The sequence below is a fragment of the Mauremys mutica genome, chromosome 2, assembly GCF_020497125.1.
Source record: "Mauremys mutica isolate MM-2020 ecotype Southern chromosome 2, ASM2049712v1, whole genome shotgun sequence".
In the NCBI taxonomy this organism is placed as follows: domain Eukaryota; kingdom Metazoa; phylum Chordata; order Testudines; family Geoemydidae; genus Mauremys; species Mauremys mutica.
In genome coordinates, this window is record NC_059073.1 from 17,544,644 (window position 1) to 17,571,903 (window position 27,260).

The window sequence follows — 27,260 nt, forward strand, 5'->3', positions numbered from 1 at the left end:
TTGGGCCAATAATTAAGGCATTTATAATGAATCCTTCACTGTAATATCCAGTTACTGCTGGAGTGATTTTCCTTTATACAACAGCTTCATTTTGAGCAGAGATTCACTAAAAGCAGCATTGAATAAATGCATCGACATTCTTCTAGATTCTCTGCCTACTTCTCTGTGATTGGAGTTTCACTGTGTCTGAACTCATTGTAAGCAGAGATCTACTCTCTATTTTTCCCCTCTAGACAAAATTGGCTTTCACAGGCCTCTTTGATAGTTCCAACCACTGTTGGAAATCACCATTTATTCCCTCCCTCCCCATTCAATATCTCATTGAGAAGAAAGTTTGCAGAGGGGACACATGTTCAGGGCAGCATTTCAGTGCCAGAAGTTTCTATTCTTATGGAGATTAGAAGCAGGGGTCCACCACAATCTGATGAAGAAGGAAGAACTGCAAGGTTACCCCCGCCATCCCCCAAGATTATATCTGAATTGATAAATTTTGCCTCACTAGTGTTTTGCAGTTGCTAGGTCTTTTCTCGATACTGATCTTTCCATACCCTCCTTTACCTGTGGTTTATGATAGTGTGTATGTTATGCTGTGTGGTTTATGTTAGACTGCAATGCTTCATTTTATTATTTATAATTGTATATTATATCACTGTAAGTGTACACAGTGAAAATGTGCCAAACAAATTAATACTGTTCTCAGAGAGTTTACAAGCTAAGGGCCCTATCCTGAATCACAAAAGTAAATAGCAACAAAGAGTAAATAGGAATTTTGCAAGATTGGACTGTAAGGCATGAATTGTAGTCATACAACAACAGCAAACACAGAAGGCCAAACTCTGCTGTTTTATTCATGCAAGTAGCACAGTGCAAGTCTTTGGCTTTGGCCCAAAGTGTGTTTGGAGTTTCTCAGAGGAAGGGTATAGTTTCTACAAAATGGGCCAAATTCATCCCTTTTGTAACTTCACTGACTTCAGTTACAGCAGGATGAATTTGGCCCAGTGACTGTTAAAAATGCTGCATTCATATTTTCCTTAGGAACTCTCCTTTTCAAATGACGGAGTCTGAACGTAGAGCTACAATGCACGTGCAAGTCCTGCACACTGGAAATCCTCAGCCTTTGAACAACAGGGTCTGAGCACGGTATTCAGTTACCATGAACACATGCAACCAACTGCTCATTCATTTTAAAGGAAAAGCAATTGCATCCATTCTCTGTAAGTATCTTATATACGCCTCAATGAGATATTTAAAATCTCAACTCAAAAGTCTTTGAAATCTCATTCAAACTGTCAGTTTTGGAAACATGCTGTATAGTGAATGTGTAATATACAATGTATGTATTCATGGCATACTGTGTTCATGCAGGTATACAGTGCACACATGGGAAAATGGTATATAACGGTGTATGGAGCACATATGGCATATGTACAGTTCATGATGTATAGAGTTGTATGTAGACCAGAGTCCTAGCCAGCTGTGTGTGGATAAAGTGTGCCTATTTCTTATGCACAGCATATACATGTTGCACAGAATGTTACATGCACAGGGTGCACAGTATTGTGCATGACTGAGCAAGGTGTATGTACAGTAGATGGTATATAGTGTGTAACAGTGCACATACAGTGTGGTGGGTTACATATAACACTTGAACCTCCATGTTACATTTATTCCAAGAGAAAGTAGCTAATCTCTGCACACGTGCCCCCCAGGTAGCAAGAGCAGGCTTTAGGTTAGGAATCTGAAGGGAATGCTAGTGCTGAGGGTGCACAAGCACCCCTGGCTTGAAGTGGTTTCCACCAGACACAGGGCTTACAGTTGTGTTCAATGGCTTTCAGCACCCCCACTAAAAATTTTCCAATGCCACTACCTGGAGCCACAGAAAGCATGTGTAGGGAAGATGGATATTGGACCACTAGGGGGCTGGGCCAAGAGCAGGGGCCTGAAGGAAGGAGCAGTGAGGAATCAGGAGACTGAACTCCTTAGAGGGGGAGGGATAGCTCAGTGGTTTGAGCATTGGCCTGCTAAACCAAGGGTTGTGAGCTCAATCCTTGAGGTGGCCACTTCAGAATCAGGACCAAAAATTGGTCCTGCTAGTGAAAGCAGGGGGCTGGACTCAATGACCTTTCAAGGTCCCTTTCAGTTCTAGGAGACTGGTAAATCTTCTATTAGTATTATTATTAGAGGTCAGGAGTTAGCTCAGGGGCAGGGCCATCTTTAGGAAGTGCGGAGCCCAATTCAAACAGTTTAGACAGGGCCCTGGCATGGATGACCAAAATATATATATATATAAACACATGGGGCTTGTATTCACCGGGCGGTGCTCCGGGTCTTCGGCGGCACTTTGGAGGCAGGTCCTTCACTCGCTCCAGGTCTTCAGCAGCACTGAAGGACCCGCCGCCGAAGAACCCGGAGCAAGCGAAGGACCCGCTGCCGAAATCCTGCCGCAGACCCCGGAGCGCCGCCAGGTGAGTAAAAATTAAAAAGGTGCCTCTAGCCAGGGAAGGGATTCTCACTGGGCACAGGGCCCGATTCGGGGGAATTGGTGGAATTGGCCTAAAGCCGGCCCTGTTCAGTGGGGGAGAGGGGGGCGACATGCAACTCGGGCGCAGGAATCTCTACTTGCATCCCTGCCTGTCCTCTGCCCAGGGGCAAAGCGCACCCTACACAGGAGCAGCGCCGGGGAAGCGCAGCTGCTCTTCTCCTTCCCAACTGAAAGCCCAGGAGCATTCCGCCCGGACGCCCTACGCTGCCCCGCTCTTCCCTCCGCTGGGCCTGCGCTCACAGTTGTGAGGTGGGAGCGCGGCCGGCAAAGGAAAGTTCGCCAGTGTCCCGCGGCCGGTGCCCCACGCACCCAAGGTGCGCAGGGCCTGAGGCCGGTGCACGGTGCCCGCCACGCGCGCGGCCAGGGTGCAGCCGCTGCCCGTTGCACGCACGCTGGGTGTGGCACACGCAGGCACAGGTGCAGCGGCGACACACACCGCTCGCGCCGCCGAGCACCCGCCCACCCCCTGGTCCGGCACGCGCGCCTCCAGGCCACGAGGCAGCGGCGCGCGCGCGCGCGCGGCCGAGCGGCGGGGAGGGGAGAGGAGGCGGCGGCCTGTGCGCTGATTGGCTACTCTGCGCCGGGTTCCCCGCCCACCCTGTGTGCGAGCGCGAGAGTTGGAGGGGGCGGGGATTGGTTGCTATGGGACTGACGTCAAAGAGTGTCGGGGACGGGAGCGGAGAGACACGGAAAAGGTCAAACTAAAGGCGAGCCGGAGAGGCGGCCGGAGTGGCGGGGGGCCGGGAGCGGGGCTCTCGGGGCGGCCCCCGGGCAGACGGGCCGGGCCCGGCGCAGCCCCGCTCCGCGGGAGGGAGGAGCCGGAGCCCCCATCCCGTCACAGGTAGGGGCGGCTCGAGAGCCCTGCACCGCGGGCCGGCGGGCAAGGGCCTGGCCTTGGGCACGGGCCGGGGGGGGGCAAGGATCGCTGCACTGGGGCCAGGCGGGCTCCCCCTTCCCTCACATTGTCCTGGGGCCCCGCGCTGTGGGGTTCTCTGCTGGGGGGAGGGGAAAGACCTCTCTTCCCTTCCCCCCCCCCAGTGGGTCCTGTGTTGGGGAAGGGGGTGGTGTGGGAAGGATCTTCTCCCCTTCCCCCCCCCTTGGCCCTGTATTGGGGAAGGGATCAGCCTGGGAAGGACCTTTCCCCTCCCCCACTCATTTGCCCTGAATTGGGGAAGGGGGTGGAATGGGAAGGACCTCTCTTCTCTCCCCTCCCCCCATTGGCCCTTGTTTGGGGGGGGGGGTAGCATGAGAAGAACTGCTTTTTCTCCCACCTACCCACCCAGTTGGTCCGGGGGGGGGGGCATCAGGGGAAGGACCTCTCTTCCCTTCCTCTCCCCACCTCTTTGCCCTGGCTCTGATGCTCCTATCAAAGTGGGGGTGAGCAGAATGAAGAAATGAGGCTACCCACTGACTGCTCCATCCTCCTGAGAACTAGATTCTCAAGCGGGATGGGCTGTCCAATAGCGCTTATCCTATTACCCAAAGACACTGATGTTGGAAGTGGGAAGCTATGGCCCTGAAGGGCAAGATTGTGGGATGGGGCATAAGCAGCATTCTCCACTCAAGGTACTACTCATGGAGCCTTTAGGAAGCAGATGCTAGGGATAAATTGTAATCTTCCCACAAATGAGGATTCTGGGGTAAAGGATCAAAATGCAGGATCTGTGGCACAAACCATGCACTTCAAAAGAGTGAGTTACCAGGACCATCAGCCAGCAGAGGAAGTAGTTGGTCCAGACACTCTAACCCACAGGAGGGTTAGACCTGAGGCAAAACACTAGATTGCATGTGAAATCACAAACTGTAAGTATACAGGCGGACAGATATTGTTTAGAGAGGAGGGATAGGTCCTGTATTTAGGGCGCTAGCCTGGGATATAGGCGATCAGGGTTCAACTTCCTGCTCTGCCACAGAGTTCCTGTGTGACCTTGTACAAATCACATAGTCTCTTTGTGCCTCTGTTTTCCCTCTGTAAATTAGGGATAATATTTCTATAACCTGACGGGTGAATGCGAATAAATATGTTAATGATTGACTTGCTTACCTACTCTGGTAATGGTAGATTACTTATTTGTACTGCAGTCATGCTTCCAGGAAATCTATGCCAAGTGAAAAATTCTGATGTAGAGGATGGATTTGAAAAGAGACAACACTCCTGTTTAGTCCTAATCTGTTCCATTGTACTATTTGCAAGGTGCTTTCTTTGAGTATTTAAGGTACCAAAACTTCATGGTGAGAATAACTTCAGTATGGGCTTTTTGCTGTATTTGCGCAGAATAGAGCTAATCTTTGTTTCACGATTAGAGGAGCAGAGTGGACATAATATTTTTTTAAAATACATCTATCTAAATAGGCACATGTCTGAAATGAGTGAGAAATGTCAACCTTTCTGTTATGGGAGAGAAGTACCCTGATGTACTTGATATGCTCAAGAATGCATCTTTGCAATCAGTTTGCAACTTATCACAGTACAGTTTTTGTTTTTGCCAAAGCATTGACTGAATGCCACCTGAGTCCACCTGCCAGTACTTTTGCAGGAAAGTAATAAGGAAGGCTGATGACAGGAAGTTCCCAGACCTGGTAATGAAATGTAAATAATATTTCAACTTCAAGGAACACTTTCACCTCTCAGCTGACTGATTTATGTAACTGGTATGATATTGCTTTTTTTTAAAATTATCAGGCGGCTTAAAGTCTCCGTAGACACAAACTCAGTAGTTTCCTGGAGTGAATTTGACTACGAGTAATTTTTTTTTTTTAAGTTTTACTATAATTCTGGTTTTCAGATTCCATTTGGCAAGCAGTTTTCCTTCTATTTCTGGCTTTTATGGAAAGGTGCAAGCATACACCTTGTACAGGGCAAAAAAGAGTATTTATTTGACAACATCTAGGTTTTCTCCAGTAATTTGAACTACAAAGCATCACTTTTAAAGTTTTTAATATGTAATTGGCATAGTCCGTTTTAATGTTTAGACGTCCCCTCAGGGAAACTGCTAGATATGTGGAGGGTAAGGGATGGACATGTCCAAAAGGGCACAGTAAAATTACAAAAAGAAGGGAGCTGTTTGTCTTTCTTGTAACAAAACAAGGTACATTTAATTTTAATCTTTAACATTCAGGAGCCCTGAAAATACAAAGAACCCAGTTTCATAACTACCCCGGGCATCTTTAATTTGTGCAAGCAGCACTTAGTCAGCAGGTCACTCTAGGGTAGGATCTGATGAGAAACAGTCAAATGAAAAAGAGTCCCATTCAATTACATCATGTAATGGCAGACAGCTAAAAAGTGACAATTTTTTTAAGTGCTTATATACAAATGCTAGAAGTCTAAATAATAAGATGTGTGAATTAAAGTGCCTCGTGTTAAATGAGGATATTGATATACTAGGTATCACAGAAACTTGGTGGAATGAGGGTAATCAATGGGACACAATAAAACCAGGGTACACAATATATCAGAAGGACAGAACAGGTCATGCTCGGGGTGGAGTGGCACTATATGTGAAAGATAGCGTAGAATCCAATGAAGTAAAGATCTTAAATGAACCAAACGGTACCATAGAATCTCTATGGATAGTAATTCCATGCTTGAATAATAAGAATATAGCAGTAGGGATATACTACTGACCATCTGACCAGGATGGTGATAGTGACTGAAATGCTCAGGGAGATTAGAGAGGCTATAAAAATAAAATAATATACAGTAATAATGGGGGATTTCAACTCTCCTCATGTTGACTGGGTACATATCACCTCAGGAAGGGGATGCTGAGATAAAGTTTCTTGACACCTTAAATGACTACTTCTTGGAGCCCACAAGAGGAGAGTCAATTCTTGATTTAGTCCTAAGCGGAGCACAGGATCAGGTCCAAAAGTGAATATAGCTGGACTGCTTGGAATGTGAGAGAGATTCCCAAACCTGAGCCATTCTTTTTAGGTGACAAATCTGAGCAATTGTCCCAGACTGAAGTATCATTAGAGAGGTTTTGGAACAAATTGATAAACTAAACAGTAATAAGTCACCAGGACCAGATGGTATTCACCCAGGAGTTCTGAAGGAACTCAAATGTGAAATTGCGAAACTACTAACAGTGGTTTGTAACCTAGCTTTTAAATCAGCGTCTCTACCAGATGGCTGGAGGATAGCTTATGTGACACCACTTTTTAAAAAGGGCTCCAGAGGTGATCCTGGCAATTACAGGCCGGTAAGCCTGACTTCAGTACCGGGGAAACTGGTTGAAGCTATAGTAAAGAACAAAATTGTCAGACCCATAGATGAACATAATTTGTTGGGAAAGAGTCAACATATTTTTTTTCGTGAGGCACAAGTTCCCTTTTACAATCTACTAGAATTTTTTGAGGGAATCAACGAGGATGTGGACAAGGCGGATCTAGTGGATATAGTGTACTTAGATTTTCAGAAAGTCTTTGACAAGGTCCCTCACCAAAGGCTCTTAAGCAAAGTAAGCTGTCATGAGATAAGAGGGAAGGTCCTCTCATGGATTGGTAATTGGTTAAAAGATAGGAAACAAAGGGTAGGAACAAATGGTCAGCTCTCAGAATGGAGAGAGGCAAATATTATTGTCCCCCAGGGGTCTGTACTGGGGCCAATGCTGTTCAACATATTCATAAATGATCTGGAAAAAGGTAAACAGTGAGGTGGCAAAATTTGCAGATGGTACAAAACTACACAAGATAGCTAAGTCCGAAGCAGACCGAAGAGCTACGAAAGGATCTCACAAAACTGGGTGACTAGGCAACAATATGTCAGATGAAATTCAATGTTGATATATGCAACATTGGAGAATATAATCTGAACTATGCATATAAAATGATGGGGTCTAAATTAGCTGTTACTACTCAAGGAAGAGATCTTGGAATCATTGTGGACTCAATGTGCAGCAGCCGTCAAAAAACCGAACAATGTTGGGAATAATTAAGAAAGGGATAGATTATAAAACAGAAAATATCCTATTGCCTCTCTATAATCCATGGTACACCCACATCTTGAATACTGCATGCAGACGTGGTTGCCCCATCTCAAGAAAAGATGCATTGGAATTGGAAAAGGTTCAGAAAAGGGCAACAAAAATGATTAGGGATATGGAACAGAATCTGTATGAGGAGAGATTAATAAGACTGGGACTTTCAGCTTGGAAAAGATAGAGGTCTGTAAAATCATGACTGGTGTGGAGAAAATAAATAAGGAAGAATCCTAATGAAACAATAAAATAGTGAGGATTGTTACTCTTTAACAACTGTTCACCATTGGATTGGAGAAATTTATATTATTTTTATCTTGGCATATGGAAAGCCAGTGCTGCCAAAACATATATGGGAGTGACATCTGCATTTCCTTGAGTCGTTTGTGTCTAATGGTTTAGGTAATGACTTGTGTGCTACTTGAATATTCATGTAAAGTGTACTTTACATCGCATCCTGCAACTCACACACAGAAACACACACAAAACTTTTAGGCCTTGGAAGTCAGTGATAATAAGTTATTAGTCCTCTACTATGTCAAATAGCTACACACAAATTTGCTACTAATATTCTAAGGGTATGCTCAAACATTACACGGCTCGTTTAGATAAGTAACTTGGAGTACAACACAATTAGTTCTCCAGGTACTATCCAATAATGGACAATGCTCCTACATCACTTTACGTCCGATGCTGGATGTGGAGATAGATCAGAGGTGGGCAAAGTACGGTGGGCCTGTGGGACCGTCCTGCCCAGCCCTTGAGCTCCTGGCCGGGGAAGCTAGCTCCCGGCCCCTCACCCACTGTCTCCCCTTCTCCACAGCCATGCCGCCGCATGGGCAGCGCTGTGAGCGGTGTGGCTGTGCGCTCCTGCAGGGCAGCGTGGCAGCGTGTCTGGCTCCAGCCGGGCAGCACCGTGGCTCACATGCTGCTTTGAGTGGCTTGGTAAGGGGGCAGGGAGCGGGTGGGTTGGATTAAGTGGCAGGGGGTCCCAGAAAGAAGTTCTTCTTCACACAGTGCACAGTCAACCCGTGGAACTTCTTGCCTGAGGAGGTTGTGAAGGCTAGGACTATAACAGGATTTAAAAGAGAACCTCCACGAATTTATCTAGTTAAGTCCATTAATGGCTATTAGCCAGGATGGGTAAGAAATGGTGTCCCTAGCCTCTGTTTGTCAGAGGGTGGAGATGGATGGTAGGAAAGAGATCACTTGATCATTACCTGTTAGGTTCACTCCGTCTGGGGCACCTGGCATTGGTCACTGTCAGCAGACAGAATACTGGGCTGGATGGACCTTTGGTCTGACCCAGTATGGCCATTCTTATGTTCTTACATTCTTATCTGGGCCCAAAATGGAATTCTGCCTTTAAATAAACTGGTGCTGTGACCTTGTTCTGTGGTCAGTGTTCAGTCATGCATAAGGGAGATACTATCTTCTTTTCATAGTTAAGGTTGAAATTAATCTTCCATTATTAAATGCCTTTTTAAAAAAAATCCTTCTGCGTTCCTACTCACTAAATCTGTTTTCCTGAAACTTTACTGGCAGGAATTTTGTCAGAATGTAATGTTTCTGGATATCTTTAAGTAAATTGGGCATTTTGTTTGGGAGATAAGAGTAAGAAGATGGACTGATGAAATAACTTTTTGTTTTGTTTGTTTGTTTTTTCCAAGCTGTTGTGGAGCTAACAGACACCAAGCTTATCTCAATTGATTAGACTCTTCCTGTTGGTATGCATACTTCCACTTCATGTTCTCTGTATGTATAAATATCTCCTGTCTGTGTGTTCCATTCTATGCATCCGAAGAAGTGCGCTGTAGCTCACGAAAGCTTATGCTGAAATAAATTTGTTAGTCTCTAAGGTGCCACAAGTACTCCTGTTCTTCAAGCTTATCTGTTGCTGTTGATGAGGGCATGTGCCTTTGTTTGGTTCTATGGTGGGATTCGGCAGAATTATCTAATTATTCAAGTCTTTTCTCATACCTGATGAGGCCTGATAGGCATTTTTTTAAAAAATCCACAGCTCTAGAAGAGGAATAGCATGTAAGGAACCATATGCAGAGGAGAGGGTATGTTTGGAGGGAGAGTGAGAAAGCGAATGCCATTTTGGGAAATGAATAGTAGTGCTGGTCTGGGAAGAAACAGAGGCCTATTTAGTCTTTAAGGCTATGTCTACACTACAGACCTTACAGTGGCACAGCTCTCTCTTGGCAGCATAATTAAACCATCCCCAACAAGCAGCATTAGCTATGTCATCAGGAAAGTCTCTCCTACAGGTATAACACTGTCCATACCAGCACTTCTGCTGGTGAAACTTTGTCAATCAGGGATGTGTTTTCACATCCCTGACTGACAAAAGTTTCACCGACAAAAGTGGTAGTGTAGACAAAAAATAGTTTCAGGTATAAACTCACATTATATACTCCCCTCTTCACATCATATATAGCTCTGTCTCCCTGTGTTGGGTGTGATAAGCAGGTTGGGTATCTGAAGAGGAGCAGAGTCCATCCTTGTGAAGTTCATAACCTAAGCAAGGACTCTTATAACTGAGCAGTTCTGACACATTTTTAAAAAACCAGGGAAATGCCCAGGCAAAACACATAAATTGGGGTTAGGATTTTAAATGTCAACCATGATTAGAGGACTAAAACACTTGAGTTCATTATTGTTTTTTCAAAATCCACAAATGTTTGTGTGGAAATTCAGAATTACGGTTATACTTTAAAAAAAAAAAAGAGAGAGAGAAAGAAAACATGGAAAATTCACATTGAAGGTCACCCAAACCATACAAATACAACAAACTTTGTATCTTCTTTAAGACAATATACAATTACCAAAAATAGTGGGTATTTACATTTGACTGTCCACTTTCAGAACCATTGTTTGGGAGTGTTTCTCCAAATGTGCAAGAACTTTCAAATGTGAAAGTGTTGCTGTAGTGTGAGATTTAGTAGAGATCCATAGCAACTATATTTGTTATAAAACTCTCCCAAATACTGAGATATTTACAGTCTTTGTTCCTGTTTAATCTTTTTGTCTGAGAATTTTTGCAATTTTTTGGGGGGGGGAAATACAGTGCTTTTAATGTTTATAGATTCCAAGGCTTGATGGAACCATTGTGATAATCTGTTCAGACCTCCTGTATAACACAGGCCAGAGAATTTACCTGAAAAAATTCATAGAGCAGCATATATTTTCGAAAAACATCCAATCTTGATATTAAAATTGTCAGTGATGGAGAATCCATCACAACCCTTCATAAATTGTTTGATGGTTAATTACACTTACTGTTAAAAAATGTACACACATTTTAGCATGGAATTTCCCTGTACAAATCAGAAATACCAGATGGAGTTTTAAGTGACTGTCATTTAGGAAATGAACATTTTAGATACTAATAAAAGGACCAGATTGGAAATACATAATGAACCCAAGAGTGTCCTTTTCAGCATATGTGAGATTTAGCTGTACCATTCTACCCTTGCTGAGAGGTGAGCGTTAAAATTCCTGTGCATCAGAGAACTGTTTACCCTCTGTGTAGAGTTGGGATATATGAGTACTGTTGAAATAGAAAACTTAAATTTAAAACTATACATTGATGTTTTGCCCTAAAGAAGCCTTAATATCAAATCTACTTACTATCTTAAATATTTATTCTATATTTGTAAAAATCTCATGTGGCAAATTGTCCTCTCTTGCAAATAGAGTCAGTGTTGGAAGCAATGACTGGAGTGCTCCAGGGATCTGTTTCACAACCAAGTTTGTTCACTGTATGTCTCAGTGACCTGGAAGAAGGAATGTGCAGTAAGGTGATAAAAATTTGCTCAGGAGATGACACAAACTCTGCTTTTGTCTGAGGCAGAAAGGGGGAGGAGTGGGCAGATGGCAGTCAGTACAAAAGAGGTGAGTAATCAAATTCTTAACTAGAAGCCTGAGCGAAATGTTTCGTGCATTCTGTTTGAGACATTTTAAGTACAAAACGTATGAAAATGGAATGCATCTAAATATACATTTTATAAAACAGTCAGGTGGTAGAAACCTTGAGCAGGTATGGAGGCAGAATGGCTGGAGCTGCATGAACTGAAGTGCAGGAGAATCCTAGTTGCCAGCCCCTATCATCACCCCCAAGGGAGCACCTGTGGAGAGAGGAACCTCCCAACCCCTCTGTGAGGCAAGAGCAGATGGAACCAGTTGGACTGAAAGGCATTTTTTTTTTAATTTATCAAATCTTCAGATTACACAGACACAGTTATGTGTTTGGTGTGGTGCATGGTTTTTTTTTTTATATATCCGTCTCAGTGGGGTGGGTCGGATGGAGTACAGACCTGTAATCTGGGACATCGGTGAGAGAACAGAGTGGCTGGGGCACCTGAATAATGCAATGAGGGAGAAGGTGGAAGGGCACAGTTTATTTAAAAAAAAAAAAAAGGTATTAAGACTTGCACCTCTGAAACCTTGCTTGTATGTTGTCTACTTTTCTTTGCCCATATTGTCTAGTTAGATTGAAAGCTCTTTGGAGCAGGGCCTGTCTTAACAATATGCACATACAGTGCCTGGCCCAATCTCTGTGGCTCCTGGGCAGTACTGGAATACAAATGCTAAATGCAAAGATGGTTCTGTGACTGGGCTGGGTGCAAATAACTTTGTGTCCTCTTAATACTTAATATTAATTACTAGGGTCCCTAAATAAAGGCATGAAGTATAACAGAAGTTACCCAGATTCTTTTTGGTCTAGAGGTCACACTAAAAAATTGGACATACTACTTTTAATATAAAAGGATATTGTACTAAGAGCAAGCTGAGTGACCCTGTTGATGCCATAGTTAACTTTTTTGAACAGTTATACATTATAAGAGTAAAAGTGAGGATTAGAAAGATATTAAAAGAAAACAAAATATTCACAAGGAGTGTCCTACATACTATTGCTGCATGTTGAGGGCTCTTCTGAGGCATATTGAATCCTACAGGAAAAAGAAAGCTAAGGTGTACTTACTACAAGCTGTTTGATCTGGAGTCAAACACAAGAACAAGGGGGCATAAATTAAAGCTGAAGAACAGCTTGACATTGCAAGAATTCAGACACATAGCCATATGTAAGAATAAGTCAAAGTGCAAAATGGAGCAACTAGTGTATAATAAAGAATTAGACACCTATTTAGAGAACAAAAAAAGATAGTGGGTTAACACTCGTATATAATATATTAAAGTACTATATGGGCCATAGTGGACTTTCTTCATCCAGCCACTTCCTTGTTTCTATTGGCTGATACAGTGCAGTCCAGCCAAGTACAAGGTCTGCAAGTGTCACTAAAGAGTTTGTTTCAGAAGATCCAAGGCTTGTGTCCTTATTTTCTCACAATAGTTTAGTTTTCATAGCAAGTTAAACATAATTTAAATTACATTTGCTACTGTCATGTATTGAGCAATTACTAGGTAGAAGGTTACTGTATCTGCCATAAAACTTAAAAAGGTAACTTTATCTCTCAGTTAATTCAGAATTGCATTTGTTGTTTCAGGGATCGCTGAGCACCATTTTTGTTTCCATTAAATTAGTCTTAGCTGTTGGTGTCAAACATATTTCAGTCAATTTAATATTAGAGTGGCAAGTGTATACCTTATGCTGACAGGATTTCTTTAGAACTTGCTCTTGATTGGGCAAGTATTTAGGGCATCTCTTGTGTACAAGTATAGTATTGCAACTAGCTGCAGATAGTTGCAACTTGTGGTAATGTATTACACATGTGACCACTGATGTTCAATGAAATAACTAGATCAGAAAGTTCACAGTGACTTAACTGACAGTTGATATATTTGAACAAATGAGTTATTTTCTTCAAGCTTGCCTCTGCATTTTACAGTTTTCGACACTGTCAGGGTTCCCTCCCCACTCTGGGGTACAGATGGGGGGATCCACATGAAAGATGCCTTTAAGCTTATTTTTACCAGCTTAGGTTAAAAACTTCCCCAAGGCACAAATCCTTTCCTTGTCCTTGGATGGTATTGCTGCCACTGCCAAGTGATTTAGACAAAAATTCAGGAAAAGGGTCACTTGGAGTCCCTTGTTCCCCAAAATATTCCCCCCAAACTCCTTCACCGCCTTTCCTGGGGAGGCTTGAGAATAATATACTAACCAATTGCTTACAGTGTGAGCACAGACCTAACCCCTTGGTTTTTAGGACACTGAAAATCAATCAGGTTCTTAAAAGAATAATTTTATTTAAAGAAAAAGTAAAAGAATCACACCTGCAAAAATCAGGATGGAAGGTAACTTTACAGGGTAATAAGATTTAAAACACAGAGGATTCCCCTCTAGGCTCAGCTTCAGAGTTACAAAAACAGGAATAAAACTCCCTCTTAGCATAGGGAAAATTCACAAGCTAAAACAAAAGATAATCTAGCAGTGGTGCCCAAACTTGTTCTGCCACTTGTGCAGGGAAAGCCCCTGGTGGGCCAGGCCGTTTTGTTTACCTGCTGTATCCGCAGGTCCGGCCGATCCTTGTCCCTTGGCCCACGCTGCTTCCAGCAGCTCCCATTAGCCTGGAGCAGCGAACCGCAGCCACTGGGAGCCGCGATCGGCCGAACCTGCAGACGCGGCAGGTAAACAAACCAGCCCGCCAGGGGCTTTCCCCGCACAAGTGGCGGAACAAGTTTGGGAACCACTGATCTAACGCATTTCCTTGCCCTTTACTTACAATTTTTGTAATCTTAGATTAATCATTTCAGGTATGGTTTCAGGACATGTTTTGAGGGAACAAACAAAGAGAGCACAAACATAACCTCCCCCCTCAAGATTTGGAAGTATCTTCTTTCCTTATTGGTCCTTTTGGTCAGGTGCCAACAAAGTTATTTGAGCTTCTTAACCCCTTACAGGTAAGGATTCAGTACAGCTGCTTAGAAGGGATTTTATGCTACCTTTAGTTGTATGTTTGACACCCACTCACCATTGATCGTTGGGAACCTCTAGAAAAGCAATGCCCATTTTGACTGTAAAGAGTGCACTGCACTGTTTTGCAGCACAAAATCTTCAGAGCAGGTGTTTAAAGAAGCCATGTGGTTCCCAACAGCTTCAGTTCCTTCTTTTCCACAGCTGTCATCCATGTCCAGAGGTGTGGTGCAGCCTCCATGTCCAGAGGTGTTTGTTTTGGTTTTGTTACGAAACATTTCCCTTTTTTTTTTTTTTATTGGTAATAAATTTTAGTGGAGTTTAGGTAGCTTTAAAGCTTTTACTTAGTTTTGGTGCCATTTCACAGCTACATTCCCATACTGGTACCTCTTTGCTTCTGGGATATTGATTGAGCTGGACCCAAAAGATCCAGAGAAATAGGGCACATTTAAGAGGTATGTTTGTGCCTCTCGTTCTTCCTGGACTTAAACATACATGCCACCTGCCTGTTTGTGCTGTAATGCAGGCTATTTACTGAACAGAAGTTCAGCATATTGAATCTCTCTGTCTTGAGCCCTTAAAGGGAAAGTACATTGTTCCAGTCCTTCCTCCTGATGGAAGCTTTGTAAGCCTGACTCTCTGACCCAACCCCAAATGATGTTCACACTTCCTTTAATGCACAGAGTAGGATTTGATTTTCTTCACAATGAGAAGATTGAAGCCTGCAGTACTAGGTCAGGCACCTTCATCTGGCTTTAGATCATTAAAACATTGGGGCTACTCCAGCACCAATGATGCTGGCTGAGTTCTAGTCCGCTGCCTTTCTTGCAGCCCACCCTCCACCCCCTTCCAAATCCTACAGAACGTTCCAGGGAAACTTCAGAAGGTGAACATTCCAGAGCTTCATAGGATGTTAGTCCCTTTTCTGCTGGCTTTACAGGGGGAAAGCTACAGGCCTCAAATAGTGCTGTCCATGCTCAAAACTTGAATCGGCTATGAAGACATCAGGCTGATCTCTTTACCAAAGTGGCTTATGATATTTTGTTCATTTAAAATATGGGGCTCTCCTTTCCCCCTTCTGACTTTCTATTAACCTCCATTAATTGAAAACTGTTTTCAATGTATCTAATCGTTGCTATTATGGCAACTAGCCACAATAGGGAAATGCTAATATTTTCTGAGGATAGGGGATCTTCGGCCTGGACATGGGTATCTCAGCCTGTACTGTTCTTTGACTTTAGCATCACAATTATGACTGGTTTTCATTTTTTGAATGTGGTGACAAATTGAATTGTCTTAACACGCACACCAGGTGGCTAGGGAACTACTAAGCCTATTGCTCGGTTAAAAGGCAGTGTATGCCCAATAATAACTAACAGCAATGAAACCTCAGAAGGAAAAATTTAGCTGCTGGGAATATATGTATGCAGGCATCCCTTAGTTCTCACAGAACCACAACTTTCAGTTTGCACTTTTTAGCATAGGAGCCTGTTACAAAGTAAGAAGTAGTTATAGTTGCTTTCTCTTTTTATACACTAAGGGATGGATTCCAGCCTGTACTAGCATATCTGATAACATCAGCTCTGGTGATTTTATCAAATCATTGCTTCTTACTACCAATCTGAATTTGATTATCAGACCTTTATTTACACAACTGGAGTTTTTATTGTTCTGTATCTTACAGTAAAGTCTACTTTACTTTCAGATAATAAAATAAAATCTTGCTTTACCATATAAAACACTGAGGACTCTGTTAATCATTAATTCTTAACAGGATATTAATTTTCAGTATAAAAGGGAGTGTTTTGAAGTGAGCTACTTTGTAGGAAAAAATAAACACAATTTTCTCTCATAGCTGTACCAAAAGCACTAATGTGCTTTGGTAGAAATTTGCTTAATAGATTTAGGCAGCTAGAATATCTTAATTTGGCCCCAACCATAAATAACTTTTTTTTTAATGTTAATCGCTGAATTGTTCAATTTCTTTCTGTGTCTTTGCCTGGCTTGCTTTGCTTCTTTCTCTTTGCCTGTGCATCCTCCTCTCTTAGAAAAGAACCCCATAAATACCTTTTTGAGAATTTTTTTTTTAAATCTATACTGCCTTACTCTTTGTTTACTTATACTTGTCCAAAGCAGTTATAAAGGGCTACCAAATCATTTTATGCCCACTCTGCAACCTTGTTGGCTACATATACCTGTGGTAAACATTGGTGACTGAAACTGAACATCCTGTATAGATTTAAAGATACAAAACAGTATGCAAATACCAAGTATTATTACTAATAACCCTGAATTTTCTCAAAAGATCATTGTTCTAAGTTTTAGAAAGAGAATACTTCATTTCTCAAACTGCCTCATTTGGGTAGCACTCTAGATATTAAACAAATTGAAAGGACTAATGTGGGAAGGTGCTGCATAAGTCTACCTCTTGGTGGACTTCATTGATTCAGTTTGTCCTCATGCGTAGCATTGGTTATATTTTCACATATTTGCTGTTAGAGTTTACATTTTTAAAGTACTAACATGTTGAAGTTTAATTATGAACAAAAACACACTCAATGAAAATGTATGGAAACTGTTAAAAGTTGGTTTACTGCCTTCTTCCAACTCCTCTCCCCATGTGGTGGGTTTTTAGTGTTTTTATTTATTTAAACATTAAGAGCCCAGTTAAACTGTTGTTGAAGTCAGTGGAAAGATTCCAATGGACTTGCATAGTAGTTGAATCATGTCCTTATTTTTTTTCTATATAAAACAATTGTTAAAAGACCTTTTAAGGTTGCAAAGTGCAATTTAAAAGTTAGGAAATGCTAGGATTAAGGTTGCCCATCTCACCTTAATTTAGCCCCCTTGTGCATATGCATCATCATACAGTCTTTAATTATGTGGTCACATGCTGTTTTTTTCCACAGGACCCTTGCCTCATTCAGTGCACAAGGTGTGGAGGGTGCATGTATTCAGTAACTTTCTTGTTTAGTGTGGGGGAGAAGGGGCCCTATGTCTCTTACTATGTATTATCTAAAGCCTAAAGTGAATATAGATTAATTTCTTCATGGGCTTTTTTATGACACTGTGTACTGTTGCATTTGAGTGCTTTGTAAACATAAGTGAGTTTTACATCAGAATACCCTGTGATGTAAAGTGGAATTATTATTCTGTTTTAGGAGCAGGAACTGAAGGATAAAGAGTGAGGTCAAAATTGACAGAAGTGTCTGTTAATTTTGGATGCCTTATTTGAGACTTTGAGTTACTAGAGAGGGTTCTTTCCCAGGTGTCTGGCTGTTGGGTCTTGCCAAAATGCTCAGGGTCCAACTGACTGCCATATCTGGGATTGGGAAGGAATTTTCCCCTGGGTGAGATTGGCAGAGACCCTGGGTTTTTTTGCCTTCCTCAGCAGTATGGGGTATGGGTCACGTGGAGGTTTAATCTCATGTAAATGGTGGATTCTCGGTAACTTGAAGTCTTTAAATCCTGATTTGAGGACTTCTGTACTAGACCCATAACCTCTGGCTGAGCTACTGAAGTGGGTGGGTGAGGTTCTATGGTCTGCAATGTGCAGGAGGTCAGACTAGATCAGGTGTGGGCAAACTACGGCCTGGGGGCCATATCCAGCCCTTCAGACTTTTTAATCCGGCCCTTGAGCTACCTCCAGGGAGTGGGGTCTGGAGCTTGCTCTGCTCTGTGCAGCTCCTGGAAGCAGAGACATATTCCTCCTCCAGCTCCTACACGTAGGGGCAGCTAGGGGGCTCACAGCCAATGGGAGCTGCAGAGGTGGTGCCTGCAGATGGGGCAGCGCACAGAGCCGCCTGGCCGGCGCCTCCACATAGGAGCTGGATGGGGAATATGCTGCTGCTTCTGGGAGTTGCTTGAGGTAAGCAGGGTTTTGGAGCTGTGCTCCGGCTCTGCTCCAGCTCCAGGCAAAAACCTGCAGCTCCACTGCTCCAGAGCTGCTCCACGCTCCTGCTCATGGCTCCACTCCAAAGCCCTGGAGGTAAGCACCGCTTGGAGCCTGCACCTCTGATCCCCTCTCGTTCCCCAACCCCCTGCCCCAGGCCTGATATCCCTCCTGCCCCCTCGGTGCAAGCCCAGAGCACCCTCCTGCACCCCCAACCCCTCATCTCCAACCCCTGGAGCCCTCACCCCCTCCCACACCCCAACCCCCAATTTTGTGAGCATTCATGGCCCGCCATACAATTTCCATACCCAGATGTGGCTCTTTGGCCAAAAAGTTTGCTCACCCCTGGACTAGATGATCATAATGGTCCCTTCTGGCCTTAAAGGCTATGAAGCTTTCGCTCTCTCTCTCTCTCTCTTCTCCCCCCCACCTCCCGATTACCCTCCAGAGTCCAGAGCACATGCAAATGACATGGAATTCAATGGAAGTTGCAAGTGTCCAGCACTGTTTAGAAAACCAGGCCCTTTACACAGCATTTGAAATTTTCCACACTGTTTTCAAAAGCATACATTTGGATCTGCACTAAAAGAGTTATTTCAAATCTAGTGACTTCCCCCATCATTGTATAATAGAGACGGAACACCAGGCCTAGCATGGGGGTAAGCTGTTTACTTGAGCACTCTAACATCCTGCTGCACTGTTTTTCTCTGTGCAGTTGGCAGACATGTTCTCAGAGTATTTTAACCTTATGTGCAACTGGTATGGGTGCCCTTTTGAGGACACTCTAGCAACCAAAGATATTTTGGACCGGAGAGGACTTTTTTCTCTGTGAAAAACCCATGTAAACTACATGTATGTACATCTGTGGAGTTTAAATCGTAAATAAAACTCTTCCAGCAGCCTAGCACTTCTGAATAAACCCCAGTAATAAATAAACATATTTGGATGACATAAAAAAATAATAAGTAATAAACCACATTTTCAGAGTGTCTTTGTAACTCTCATTTGTCGTCTTGCTGTGTCACATCACACCTTAACAGTCAAGGTTTTATGCTTGGTACAGTGTTTGCTTTAACAGTTGGGAAATAACAGGGCTTCCCTTTCAAACTAAGCCCTCAAACTGGAAAACATTTAAAGAAAAATGCCATCATTTTTCTAATTTGAGTCCTCTCAACTTGTAGCAAAAATAATGGTATTTCTCCTATAACACTGTAGTTAGCATAATGCTAAAATGTACCCAGCAGCTGGCATTTGACATCTGGTAAGACAGAGTGAAATGGGTTATTTATATTTTGGTAGTAGCTTGGCACTCCAGTCAAGTCGATTCTATGATTCTAAGTCCAGGATCTCCTCATCGTAGTTGCTATACAGACACACACAATCCCTGTCTGAAGAGTTCACAACGTAAGGCTCCAGTCCTCCAAAGCTGCTCAATGTGGGTGGACCTTTGTGCCCCTCCGGACCAGCTTGCAAGATCGGGACCTAAGGTGACCAGTAACCTACAAAGAGAGACACACGTACTGGGATTCTAATATTTCATTTTGTTATGATAGCTATATATGGTGGCAATATCTCCATTCTTCCCCTCTCCAGCCATTTAATAAATAGGTGATTTCTTATAGTTGTCATAGCAATTCAGGATTGCGTTTTAGTAGCACCTGCAGCACAAGTGCTGTCCAGACTCCTTTTCCTAATGGGTTACAATTTCATGGCTATTGCTCCTTCCCTACTGAGGCTCAGAATATATCTTTTGATGCTTGAACTTGAATCCTGCTTACTTCACCCTGGACTCTAGTAAGGATGTCTCCCTCCTGTCAGAAGCAGTAGAATGTTTCTGAAACAGATTGTGTTAACTCCATAATCTGTTCTAGAATACGTTTGTCAACATAAAGTAACAGCAATTCAGAGCAATACATGCATTTTGTAAGTTCTTGCTTATGTAAATGACTAAAACTGTGTGACTGGTTGCTTTACTTGGTTGACTATGGGCTATGTGTGGGGAGGAGGGGGAATGCAGGGCTTTAGCAGACCAAGGGTGAAGTCGTCTGGGGCTCCAATTCAAGTAGTTGGAGAGGTTTCCAGCCCAAGTTGAGAGGAGCAGTAGCAGTAGTTACAGAGTAACACCGGATAGCTACGGATCTTGCTGTCTTACATGATAGCAACCGACGAGCAACCCATAACAGAAACTTGTACAGATACAGCTTAGCTAATTTGAAATGTATGCAGTTTTTGTTTTAAAACAGAGCTTTTTTAAAAAAGGAATTAAACCAAGTCATTTCTAACATCAGCAAAGCTCTGCAGTCAGGCTATGATAGCAAGTAGCACGTGTGTACAGTGAATGGATCTTATCTGTCAGCTCTTTTTAATTTTTTTACCAGTAGGAGGAATATGGAAATTGAGCTATATTATGAAAAATAAGTATGTTTAGACCTAAAGTCTATAGTCTGTTTTAAACATAGGGCTCTTTTGTATGTTGTTCTAGAATCAGGTTGGTTTTTTCTCCTCGCAAGCAACATGCCTTGCACACTGTATATGCCATCAGTTTTCATAGTTATGGTAGTTTACATGGCACAAAAACAACATTTTTCTCTGTGAATTATTCTGTTTATACACATCCAAGTCTTCTGAAAATACATGTTTCCATAGAAATGCTGGCATAAAATAGCAATAAACAGAAGAGTTGTACGTATGAATATTCCTTTGTGAAAGAGCAGTATGGGTAGTTTATAAGCCAATTTGCTTGGTTTTAGATTAATTATGGGCATGGGGGAATTCTGCAACTTATCTGAACTCAACAGGCTCAGGCATGTGACTCTTATTTTCTCTTTAGTTTTATTTTTTAAGCATAGTTAAAATTTGAACACTCAGAAGGACTGTGTTTTAACAGCTAGTATCAATGGGGAAACTGTTCCAAAGAGTTTTGTTTTATTAGGGGAGGGGAAGGACTATGCTACTCAATCACTAAAGGCTTATTTTTTCCAGAGGTGTCTGACTTCTTCAGTATAAAGACACAGGATGACTGTTTAAACAGGACCTTTGTCCTCAATTTCAAAACACTGAAGGGGTTAATGAAATAAAAACTCTGCTCTGACTTTATGTGGTTTTGTAAAGCTGTCTGTCCTTTTTTTTTTTAAATGTCAGGGTTGGAAGGGACCTCAGGAGGTCATATAGTCCAACCCCCTGCTCAAAGCAGGACTAATCCCCGGACAGATTTTTGCCCCAGATCCCTAAATGGCCCCCTTAAGGATTGAACTCTCAACTCCGGGTTTAGCAGGCCAATGCTTAAACCACTGAGCTATGGAGAACTTGGGGGTGAGAATTTTCACTCTTACATTGCTGAGAAATTTAACTAAACTGGATTTTTAGTTATTAGAATGTGGTGTTCTCATTTTAGGGCATCCTGTGTGCTGAATCACATTCCTTCCAGCTCCCTCTGGTTGTCAGTGAACAAACCCAGCTTGACATTTTTCCACATCTTCCATTGACTTCCATCAGCAACACAACAAAGTACTCCTGCCCATACTGTCAGCCTGCTAATGTTAGTGGACCATCCAGATATCTAGAATCATGCAGGAAAAGGTAAGTGTCAGAACCCTGTAGTCCTGACTTTTCCCAGGTTTGTGTGTGGCCTATTCCAGCCTACTTTACTGCACCTGCTGGTGATTCGCTTCACAGTTGTACAGCAGGATGGGCTAGCGACTCATATCACCATCCAGACAGTGGACAATAAATCTGAATGTAATGTGAAAAGTTAGTGATGGAGAAAAGTGTCCCAAATGTGGCCTGGTTCCAAAGCCTCTGCAGCAGGTTCTGTTTGCACCCACTGCCTTTTAAGGTAAGGGAAGTTTCCTGAAGACCAGTGCATTTGCTTACTTCTAGTCTCACTATTCGTACCTCCTTTAGTGATTCCCTCCATCTTTAGTGCTTATCGAGGGTCACGATCAGTCCTCAGATACCTTTAATTTCCTTTTTTTTTTTTAAAGAAGCAGCTGTGGCAGTTGCCCATGTTAAGAGAAGAAGGGGAAGGCTGAGGGTACATATCAGAGGAAACCAAAGCATCTTCAATATAGAGTGGAGATACCTCATTCAGCGGTCGTAGTGTCATCATTACCGTGGATTGTTATTTGGGATAACCCTTGGTTAAGTCTTTCCAGGATCCAACCAAATTAAACAATGTGCTTCTTCAGTCCTCCTCTTCCATCAGGAATGAAACATCCCTTTCCTTCTCCCGCCCCCATACAGGAACTACAGGTGAATACCCAGAACTTGTGATGCCAGATGTGATGGACAGTCTTTCCATCCCTCGTGTTCCTGTGGAACCATTCTCTCCACCCTTCCACCCACAGTTTGGCAGGATGGAGATCAACAGAGGTGCCTACTTAAAATCAAAGGACAGCAGATACTCATTAGTTGGCAAATGTCCAGTATTTAAGCTTGAGGGAGAAATTAAATATTTCTCATAATGGAAGTATCCACTGGCCATCCCTGTATATTCAACTTTTCATGATAAACCTAAGTAGATATTGCACTGTTTAATTCTTATCTTACTTTCTGTAATGTGGTTAATATTTCTACCATGTTTATGTAGTTTCAGCTGCAGGGAAACCCTTTTCTAGGGTCATAGTACAATGCTTCAGTTTTCCAGCTGGAAGAACCTGAATTTAAAAACAAAATCTAAATATAAACTCATGTGAACTGGGCAGGCCTAAACCAGTACTGATACCCAGATAAATGGATGTCTCCACTCAGAGAAACAAAATTACAGATACGGAAACTTAAAAAAACAGACTGTAGCTAAAGCATCACTTTGAATTTTAGGACTTGAAACTGGAGGATGGGAACCCTCTGCTTGAGTTGAACTAATTTTTCATAAGTCTGATTCGTTATTGTACATTCATTATTATGGTAGCTGGATATTTTTTGCACAGCTTTAAAACAGATGCTCCTCAGTTAACCTTTTCCCCATGTCATGGATGTGTTTTAGGCTCAGCAGTTCTCTATCCTAATTCTCACTCAGAAACATCAATATTTGTGGACTTGAAATTAAAAGTGATGACAACTTGGGTTAGATTTCACCAATCTCTTTAAGTACCTGTAGATCTTTCCAGTTTACAATTAATAAATGCTGTAGAGAGGGAGTCTAACTGTTACTGCAGATTGGGACTACCCAATATAATTCATTTCTTTATTGAGAGAAATTAATTCCAAAACATTTGCAAGTTATCATCCTGTTTACAAAGTTCACCTGTATCAGCATGTGCCAGATAACAGCTGAGCTGGCATGGAGGGGGATTTAATCTGATGTACTAGATTACTTACTCCTCTTGGCGTTCCCCTTTTTCCCCCAAAGCAAGGAGTGAACCAGGGAGGGTAAGACAGCAAGTATTTCTTCTCTGTTCTGGTCTTACTCAGGGCAGACTGTAAACTTATGCCCTTAGCCTATGTAAATGTACAAAGTTGCACAGGCAAAGGGTTGGCTGGGTTGAAGCCCCTTTGAAAATTTGGTCTCTAAGGTGTCAGAAATCAGGGCCTGCAGCAGAACCTGTCTCAGGACAACCTAATGAGTGCAGCTGGCCTGCAATAGGCTGTCTAATTGGCTGCACTGCCTGACTTGTTGGAAGAGTCAGCAGACCAGCTCTTAAGCCCAGCTGCAGTTCAGTGGCTGCTCACAGCATTCACCCATGGCTGTGATAGCTTCTGCCTCACCTCACTCCAAGTAATTCAGCTTTTACTCTTGACTCTAATTCCTGACTTCTGATTCCAGCTTTGGCCTCTGACTGCTATTCCTGGCTACTGATTCCTGCTCAACCACTTGGTGTGACTGCCCATGCCCCGGTCTCTGACGTTAGGAACGTAGGTTTTCTGTTGGATAACATAATCTTTTTTGTCTTCTATATCTGATCTTTAGTTCTGCTTAGTGTCCATTCTGAAACCTTGTTTTCATCTGACAGCTGTTTCTCTGACAAATTGGTATTTGTGTTGTCTTCTGTCTTCATTTCAGTGATCATATCCTTAACTCCTAACTTCATTGTGTTCATAACTTCCTATTTATTCCTTTCCACTTGTTATTAAAATACCAGACTTTTTTGTCTCACCCTCATCTCTCCAGAGTAGACAATATTAGGTTCAGTAGATTCTGCTGGGACACTATGCCAGGAATGCAGGAACCTAAATGAATCCTTGACTGTTTACATTCTTATCTCTTCCAAATAGCCTATGACTCCTGGAATCTTTTTCTGATTAACTATTTCAGTAACATTATCCCCATGCTCAATTTGTCTCAAGTTGGAGTTGTATCCTTTATTGTTTTCCATACAAAATTTAGTAGTGCATATATGCATTCTGTAGGCAAACCAAGGCCTCAGTCCAGCCAGTGAGCTCTGCTTGTGGTTATTGCTGGTGTGTGTGCATATGCACATGCACACAGAAAAACCCATTGCAGGATGAGGGGCTAACAGTGATTTAGAAGGGGGAGCTAGGGTGCATGAACAAATAATACAAAAAAAAAATCATGCTGCATTTTGCTGCCTGTTTTTGTTTTTGTTTTTTAATAGTACATGGACATGCCCTGCTGTATGCACATGTGACAGTAGCATGCATATATCTGGAGCATTATATATTTAAACAATATGATCTAATGGACTAAGCACTGCACTAGAAGTCACAGCTCTAGCAGTCTGCTCCTGGTTCTGACAGATTATCAGACCTGCAGCAGGTCACTTAATTCCATTTTTGCAGATCTGAGAAACTAAGACAGAAGTTAAGATACTAGTCTCAAAACTGTTTGTGCAATGTTTTGATTCAGTAAGGCACTTTTAAGTATTTATCTGTAAACCACCTTAAGACGTGGGTGATGAATAAGTAATACTTTTTTCTGTCAAAGGCACTTATTCTCTCTGAGGGCTAAGCCCATAACAAGTTCGAGGCTTTAAAAAGAAGCTGCAATTTGTTATCCAAAAACAAATATAGTCTGAAAAATTTTAAGTGACGTGAATCACTAATTTTTCATGCTTGGATACTTCAAACAGCTTGATAGATTTTTATCAAACATTCCACACCAAACAAGTCATACTTAGGCTGGAAATAGGCACAAGAAACTCAAGCCTAAGGGAATTTTTTTTCCAAAAGTTGAAGTGCTGGTAAATAAGGGTTTATGATAAGTGCTTTTTCAACCATAACTGCAGCATCACGGTACAGTAATTGAAGTACTTAAACTTGAATCAATCATTTTTTGGAATATAATTGAATATTTGCTTTGTGTTCCATGAAGTAATTGTTAATTATGAGAACATGGAAATTCTTAAAATTGGGAAGAGTCTACTAGTAGAACATAAGATGCTTATGGTTTTATTTATTTCTCTTCTGTACTTTTCATGCTTATTACCTAGCCCTGCATATTGCTTGCACCCTCTCCTTTCTCTATAAAGTTACCTAGTTCTAGCAGTGCTTTAACTTTTTTCCTGCCACAGCTCTTGCCATCTCTGGGCATTTGCTTGATCACCATAATTTCCTCTAAATTGTTTCTTATTGTTTTAAAAATAGGTGGACAGTAACTATTTACCATATGGTAATGTTTCTCTGTGTTGTTGTTTTTTTTGTTAATCTGCTTTTGTTTTTAGTCTCATATCTACTTTGCAGATGAACTTCAAGTACAATGTTTCAGGCAAAACTCTTAACTTCTCTCCTGATCAGTAAGTTTGAGTCTCATTTTAGTTTTAGTGCACGTTTGTCTTTCTGGATTTTAGCAACCAGACTTCTCTCAAGTTTTTGTTTGCATAAAGCTTCTGTTGCTCAGCTGTTTGACTCCTTTGAAAGACCTTGGCTGTTACAACAAAGTAATTAATTGACTCCCTTTGCAGTTATATCTGTGCGATAGCAGTTATCTTTCAAATCAATGGCTGGATATAGTAGTGATCATGCTTAACTCAGGAGTTCTTTTTTCAGTATAGAAACTGATTTTTTTCAAACATATAGCATGTAAATGACAAATTAAGCTCTCCTGCTGCACTAATAGATAACTTTAATGTTAACTGTGTTCACTTCAATCCTGCACAAACACACAGTGTTCAATATAACTCTTACTGTGTTTAGGATTGGAATAAATTACAGGTCAGGATTGAGATGCATTGAAAAGAGCTGTATGAAGATGCTTGCACTTTGCTAGATATTACAGATATCTCTCTAAATTGATGGTGCTGTTTTATCATGAATTAATCCAGAGTATTTAAAGTAGAATAAGACATCATAGGCAGGTGATCCTGTATTGCTCACTTGGGCATGCCAAATGCATGTTTCCTATCTCATAAGTAAAGTCAGTGCTTCCAGATAAAGACTTCAGTAATTTTCTGTTGTAGTCTAGATAGACTGCAGGTTTTTTTCTTTACGTGGGGGGAAAGTGTCACAATTAAGCAGCAATACGTTTTTCCCCCTCTTCACTCCTATCACAAAACTCGGCAACAAAGACACAATGTAGCTTTCATGATGGTATTAGAATAGTGTCCCTACTTACGATGTTCTTGATCTTACGGGTCAGCAGTCTCAAAATGGTAGAGCATAGCCGTTGCTGAAACTTAGAACATGCTGCCTACTCATATTAAAAAAAATAGAGCTGTTGTGGGGTAAGAAAAAATTAAATGTGTGTCCAGCCTGAATTTTCACAAAGCTTTATATAACACATATCATACTGGTGTGTAACTTTACTCAAAGGCAGACAGTTCAGTTTGTTCCAAACACCATGCCACTGATTTTTTTTTAAGTCAAACTCTCCCTTGAGATTGACCATTTTTAATATAAAAAAGGTAATAAAAAGGTAATAATTGGAGATATACCAATCTCCTAGAACTGGAAGGGACCTTGAAAGGTCATTGAGTCCAGCCCCCTGCCTTCACTAGCAGGACCAATTTTTGCCCCGATCCCTAAGTGGCCTCCTCAAGGATTGAACTCACAACCCTGGGTTTAGCAGGC

At 42.0% G+C, this 27,260-nt stretch overlaps 1 long non-coding RNA gene across 2 annotated transcripts; it reads left to right on the forward strand.

The window, feature by feature from the left end:
- The first annotated feature begins 3,243 nt into the window (after window positions 1-3,243).
- Window positions 3,244-24,550, forward strand: LOC123365052. 2 transcript variants are annotated; one of them, XR_006577408.1, is made up of 5 exons: window positions 3,244-3,383; window positions 9,195-9,251; window positions 11,227-11,424; window positions 21,691-21,875; window positions 22,539-24,550. It is a non-coding gene; the product is annotated as an uncharacterized LOC123365052 (long non-coding RNA). The 2 variants fall into 2 exon arrangements; XR_006577407.1 differs by lacking the exons at window positions 9,195-9,251; window positions 11,227-11,424.
- The last annotated feature ends 2,710 nt before the right edge of the window (window positions 24,551-27,260 follow it).